Source organism: Cuculus canorus, chromosome 13, assembly GCF_017976375.1.
Source record: "Cuculus canorus isolate bCucCan1 chromosome 13, bCucCan1.pri, whole genome shotgun sequence".
Taxonomy (NCBI): domain Eukaryota; kingdom Metazoa; phylum Chordata; class Aves; order Cuculiformes; family Cuculidae; genus Cuculus; species Cuculus canorus.
This window is the reverse complement of record NC_071413.1, coordinates 11,364,742-11,371,577: the sequence shown is the minus strand read 5'-3', so window position 1 is coordinate 11,371,577 and position 6,836 is coordinate 11,364,742.

Genomic DNA, 6,836 nt, shown 5'->3' with positions numbered 1-6,836 from the left:
CTGTGTCCTGAGGATAACCTTCGGGGCTGTCCTTTCCACTTAAAAGGAAAGGTGGTCTGGGAGGGGAGCAATTTTGCGGGAGGCACCAGTGGGATGTGCAGGGGAGAGGTACCGTGGGAGCCCTGTGGTGCAGGGGGTTGGTGTGAGCGAGGGGGTGAACTGGTTCTTGCTTCCCCTGGGGCAGGGTCAGGGTCAGGGGGGAACTGTGGGGTGTACTCTGCCAGCTAAGAGCTGCCAAAAGTTCTCTCTTATTGCTTGCCCAAATAGAAAAGAGGCCTTATGGTTTTGTGAAGAGTGAAACGAACTGTGCGCCTTCTTCTACAGAAAAAGCTGGCGGTAATCAGCCCGTGTGTCCTGAGGCATTGCTCCTGTCTACGCTCTCAACACTCTTGCTGGAAACCCAGCGTGGAGTTGAGGCTGCGTTTCCTGCACTGAGGGTATCTGAATTAGGTGCATTTCCCCCACCTTCCACTTGCACCTTGCAGTTCTAGGTCAGTAGCAGTGGAAACAGCTGTGTGCATCTAGGTGAGGAAGATGATGCCATTTGCCCTTCTGCAGCATTATACCTGTAGGGAGATGTGGTAAAGAGCCATTTTACGTTTCACCAGTTTAATTTAATTTATTGCAGTATGGGATTCCTAAAATGAAACAGTTGCTGTTCTGAACTCAGGACATGCCTGGGATGCTGAGAAGTTCTGTTTGGGAATTTTCCTTCAGGAGGGAGTTGTGGAGCCATTGGAGCATGGTTCTAGCGTTGCATGGGCATCTGGACTTGCAAAAAGATTCCCAAGGGTCTCCTGCCTCTTGTGCCTAAATTACTAACAAAAATGGGTTCAGTGTCATGAGTGTTCCTCACAGAATGCTACTCCTAGCACTCTTGTTATTAGTGACCTTTTAATTTTTATTCTGCCCCAGTGTAGCAAGTAATACATATACCTTGTCTTGAGTGCCTCCCTGCTGTATTTTGAAGAGTAATTCTAGTTGGGAGAGACTGGAATTCTGCTAAGCTATCAGAAGAAGGACATGAGGAAGGGATGTTGGAAGAGTTTGAACAAAAAAAGACAGAAGATGTGAATAATTGTCTGTCAGATTAGTTATGTGTGTTGTGTACAATATATTAGAAGAAATAATCAGTGCATCAACTTCAGTTATGTTTCCAATCAGAAGTGTTGAAGATTTCTTGTCAGAGACATCCAGCAGTAGTGCCATTCTTAATTTTTTTTTTGTCTACACAATACTCATTCAAGGATTTGAGTAGCACCGGAGGACTCCTGCTTTGTTTGCAATTAATAGTCATCCAGCTTATAGTGGAAATACTCATTTCATTGTTGCACTTAATGCTAATAAATTTTAATGTGCTTTTGATGTTTTGGGCTTCAGGGTTCAAGTCAGGGCCATCCTCCTTGAGCTGCTTCTATACTGACAGTGTTTCCAAATTTTGTCGGTAGTAAATAACCCTTTCTTAAAAGATAAATATTGTAGTGAAAATGGACATAATCCCAAACCTTTTCTGTTTATAAAAATCCCATGCCACTAATTGCATTATAGTTTTTTTGTTGTTGTTGTTGCTGTCACCAAAGCAGGTCTATATCTCTCATTCTGTTATCAAATAAAAAATGCTGAGTCTTAAAAAACCCCATGAACATGTCATATTCCTCACTCTAACAGTTCTTTCCTTAAAAATTTTATGTAAAAATTACAGGATATTGGACAGTTTGCCTGATCTGCTGTCCCGATAAATACATTTCCGTTGAAGGAAAGGAGCATGTGGTACTATTCTTGATGTTGTAATTGTTCAAATCTGGTCTACGGGACTTGAAATTTCATGGGTCATTTCTCCTACTTTGATTCCCCACAACTTCTTGGGCATGTGTTATGTTTTAAAATTATTGACTGACATAGATCCATAACTCCTTTCTGAATGTTTTTATCTTTTCTTTACCTGGTTTTGTATTTCCCAATTTCCCAGCTGCCAACAGAGCTGAATTTCCTTGCAGTTTTGTCTGTTGAGGTGTGGGGAAATCTCTCTCTCCCCTTCCTCCCCCCTCTTTTTTTTAAAATCTGATTTTATTGTTCTCTGTTTTCTCATTGCTCGGTGATTAATTTCACTGTTTTTGCCTTTGAAGCACCTTTCCAAAGGCTCGGTTATTCTTACAACTCTGAGGATTACAGTCTCTAGTTTTGAAATGCTTGTTTTGAAATGGCAACAGCGGTTCTATCCATTCTATCCAGAATAGTGAGATGAGGCTCAGCAGCTATTATATAAGTGAAAACCTGCATAGATACCTGAATTTGTATTTCTGTGTGGGCCAACCTCTTGCAGTGATATACTGAGCAGAGATCTTCACTGAGTTTCTTGCAATGCTCCCAGGTCACTATAGTGGCTTGATTAAGCTAATCAAGGGCCCTGCTAGTAATTCACCATCATTAATATACATAAACCTACCAGCTTTGCATTTAGCATATCACGTACATGAAAAATTCCACAGCTCTTACCAAACTCAGAATTAATTTTTTTTTCCCGGACTGAGCTAAGACATGACTGAGTCTTGAAGCACTGGTTTAACGTAATATTTTAATCTATAAAAAGTCATGTTTATTTTCCTAATAGATGTAGTGGAAAGTCTGCATTGACTAGAAGGGGCTTTGATACATAGAGAGAAAAAACACTTTCTTTCTGTAACAGAAAGAGGACGATCTTTCATATTACCGTAGAGGTGCTAGGGCTTCATTTTCAAGATATGCTTTTAAATTCCAGTGGGTAGTTAAAAAAGATTTTTCTGCTGATGTGTATTTGTATAGCTGTGTTGCAGTGCAAGTTTTTGCGACTTATTTCCCCTCTGGGATCCTACGGCAGAAGCCATGAGTTACAGACATGGGTCCCAGTCCTATTACCACAGTTGTTGCAAGCAGCAGGTATACTTGCATGAGACAAGGATTATTTGGATAACTAAAACTTTATAAGAAACATATCCGTATTTCTTCTTCTCCTGTTTTATTTTCATTTTTCCTGTGGCCTTAGGTAACGCAGCTGAATTCTTTTGGTCATGTTTTCAAGATTGTGTAAAACTTCTGGATAACCAGAGGCATTTAATAGGTTCAGTGGTAAACACATGGTAGAGGGATGCAGTGTTCTGGAAATTAAGATGCCTAGGATAGTTTTTTTGAACATAACTATAATGTCACAGGGGCAAAGGTGTCCAATGTTATCCGATGATGGTCATGTTGAGCTGCAGTGGTCGAGTGCTTTGAGTGCATCACCTTTTCTAGTCCTGTGATGAACTTTTCATACTTGAAATTTCTTAAAAATGCCAAAAAAGAAGAAAAACTGTTAAAAAAATTGAAACGTAACGTATCAAGTAAGGTATTAATTTGAATAACAGCCATTACTACTTCCTTTTGAAATGGTGGATAGCTTTGTAAAGAAACTATCTCCTCTGTCTATCGGCAGTCTTCTAGATGGTACTGCAGACTTCAGGACTTGTCCTGTGTGGGAAAGGAAATGGCTGGATTGGTGTGGAGCTGAAAATACTGGAGCCTTGCCAGTCTGATAGGCATCTACAAGAAGGGCCAGATGGAGGATCCAGAGAGCTATAGGTCTGTCAACCTGACCTTGGCACCAGGGCAGATTTTGGAGCAGCTGATCTTGAGTGTGCTCACCAGATATATGGAGGACAACCAGGGGATCAGGCTCAGCCAGCATGTGTTTGTGAAAGGCAGGTCCTGCTGGACCAATCTGATCTCCTTTCATGATCAGGTGACCCAGCTATGGGATGAGGGAAAGGCTGTGGATATTATCTGTCTGGACTTTTGTAAAGCCTTTGACATCCATTTCCCACAGCATTCTTCTAGAGAAGCTGGCAGCTCATGTCTTGGACAGGTGCAGTCTTTGCTGGGTGAAAAACTGTCTGTATGAGGAAGCCCAGAGTAGTGGTGAACAGAGTTAAATGCAGTTGGCAGTCGGTCACAAGTGGTTTTTCCCAGGTCTCAGTTTTGGAGCTAGTCTTGTAATGCAACCAAATTCCTTTGGTTATGCTTCAGCAGCTGGGAAGATAAATGAGTCTTGTATTGCCACAGATCAACTACAGAATGATAATTTTACTTTAATGTTTAAGCATGTTTTAAATGTTCCCCTTACTGTAATGTGTTTTGAGCAAAGCTGGAAGATGTTGCAAACACAATGTTGGGGTGTTGTTTCTAAATTGATATAATTAGGAGCTGGTCTGAGTAGTGCTGTTGATGTCAGCATGTTCCAAAGAAAGGAGGGATCTTTATTCAGGTTGGCTTCACATGCATTCTCTTAAGTTGTGTGGATGTATTTTATATTTTCTGAATATATCTGTCACATCCTACCTTAATGATGACAGCATATCATACCACACTGTGTTTCTGTCTTACTGTATCTACACTACTGTCTAATGAATATTTCTGCACAAAAGCTGTTATACGTTGTGCAGCTGAGTGAGTTTCTGTCTGACTCAGATGCTTTTCACTCAGCTCTTTACCTCTGCAGTTTATGGAAATTTCCCTCCTATTAGACTGTGGCCAGCTTGCAGCTAACTCTATGTCTATTCTTGGGGTCGGAGGAAGAATGCAAGACGCTTCTTTCTGTGTCTGTACAGCAGGAAAGCATTTTTGGAAGCTTCACGCAAAGGGACTCTTACATAGGAGGAAGCACTAGGCGTTTCGGAGCAAGCAAAGTAAGTCTGGCCACACGTGACCACTTCTTTTAAACCTTTTACCACAGCAATTTACATCTTTGCCCGCAAAACTGGTAATGTGCCGTAAAAGTACAGTGTTTTATATCTGGAAACCTTTCTTGTACATTCCTTCTGTTGCGGTTTCTTATCTGTTGAGTTTCCTCTCTCAGTTGTGCAGCTTTTCAGTTTTATCTGGTTTAGTCTCATATAGCCCAATAATTTAGCCTTGCCAATCAGGAGCAGACCTTCTTTACTGTATGACTCTGTTTGTGCCTACCTCTTTGTACATCTACTTCCTATCGTCTCTGAGATTAACTTAAAATAATTCTTTCCTTTATTAGCCCTTTCTAGTTTTCTCCACTACCTTTATACATTGTTCCTGCTGTGCTTTTCCTCTTCTAACTTAATTTTTTTTCTTGTTTAGAAGAACCCTGTTGATATACAATATTAGGATCTCTCCTGGAAACTAGTAATGTGTTAATTCTGGATGAAGTATTAGCTACCCACATCTCTCATTGGTTCCTCAGGAAATTATAGCAATAGATGCCAACATATGTAGTCACACTTTTGAGAAGCTTAGAGTTTTGCAAAACACTTAAGAATGTGCTCGATGTGAAAAATATGTTTATCAGCTTGATGACACCAAGCTGAGAGGTGTAGTTGCCGCACCAGAAGGATGGGATGTCATCCAGAGGGACCTGGACAGGCTGGAGAAATGGGGCTGTGCGAACCTCATGAGGTTCAACAAGGCCAAGCGTGAGGTCCTGCATCTGGGACAGTGCAATCCCCTATCTCTTTACATGATGGGAGATGATGTGATTGATAGCAGCCCTGTGGAGAAGGACTTGAGGGTGCTGATCAACGAGAAACTTGACACGAGCTGGCAGTGTGCTCTTGCAGCCCAGAAACCAACTGCATCCTGGGCTGCATCAAAAGAAATGTGGCCAGCAGGACGAGGGAGGGGATTCTGCCCCAACTATTCCTCTCTTGTGAGACCTCATCTGGAATATTGTGTCCAGTTCTGGAATCTTCAACGTAAGAAGGAGATGGAGCTGTTGGAACGGGTCCAGAGGAGGGTTACAAAGATGATCCGAGGGCTGGAGCACCTTCTATATGAGAACAGGCTGAGAGACTTGGGGTTGTTCAGCCTGGAGAAGAGAAGGCTTCGAGGAGATCTTATAGTGACCTTCCAGTACCTGAAGGGGGTCTACAGGAAAGCTGGAGAAGGGCTATTCATAAAGGCTTGTGGGGATAGGACAAGGGGGAACGGGTATAAACAGGAGAGGGACACCTTTAGACTGGACATTAGGAAGAATTTCTTCACTATGAGAGTGGTGAGGCACTGGCACAGGTTGCCCAGGGAAGCTGTGGCTGCCCCATCCCTGGAGGTATTCAAGGTCAGGTTGGATGGGGCTTGGGCAGCCTGATCCAGTGGAATGTCCCTGCCCATGGCAGGGGGGTTGGAACTAGATGATCTTTAAGGTCCCTTCCAACCCGAACTACTCTATGATTCGATGATCCAGTTGAAGGTAATGAAGTGCTTCACACTCTTGAAGTTAAAGCACTTAAGCATAAGCTTACAAGCCATCTATGCCCTCTGTGTAGATAATAGAAGTAAGAGGGTTGCTTTATATTTAAACCAGCAGAATAAAATGGCCTTTTGAAAATTGGAATGTTCTTTTGGAAGGAATCGGAGGTAACAGGCAGCTACTTTTATGGTGGAAAATATGTTTGAGAAGAAAAGAAGACAGATGTGGAGGCTTCTTCTGTCTTTACATTTAATCCTAAGTTAGCAAATTTGTTTCTTTCACAAGAAGTTACTCTAGTAAACGTTACTTTATTGACCCTGGTCGGTGTGATGCTAAGTTGTGAAGTGGCAAAAATGATGAAAAAAGGTCACTCAGGATTATAAAGTTATGCAATAGTTGAGATTTGTGCTCTGTGTCTGTTTCACTAAGGAGGTAAATTCTGTCTGTTTCTTTGGCTGACATGGTTTACTTTGTTACCTGTACAGGATAGAACAACCACTCTTCCCTCTCACGCTTATACATGGCATAAAAACCCGGAAGAATTACCCTGTTGGTAGCTCCTTAAATAAGCATCCATCTAGGTTCATGACTGAACATGAAGTTTCTT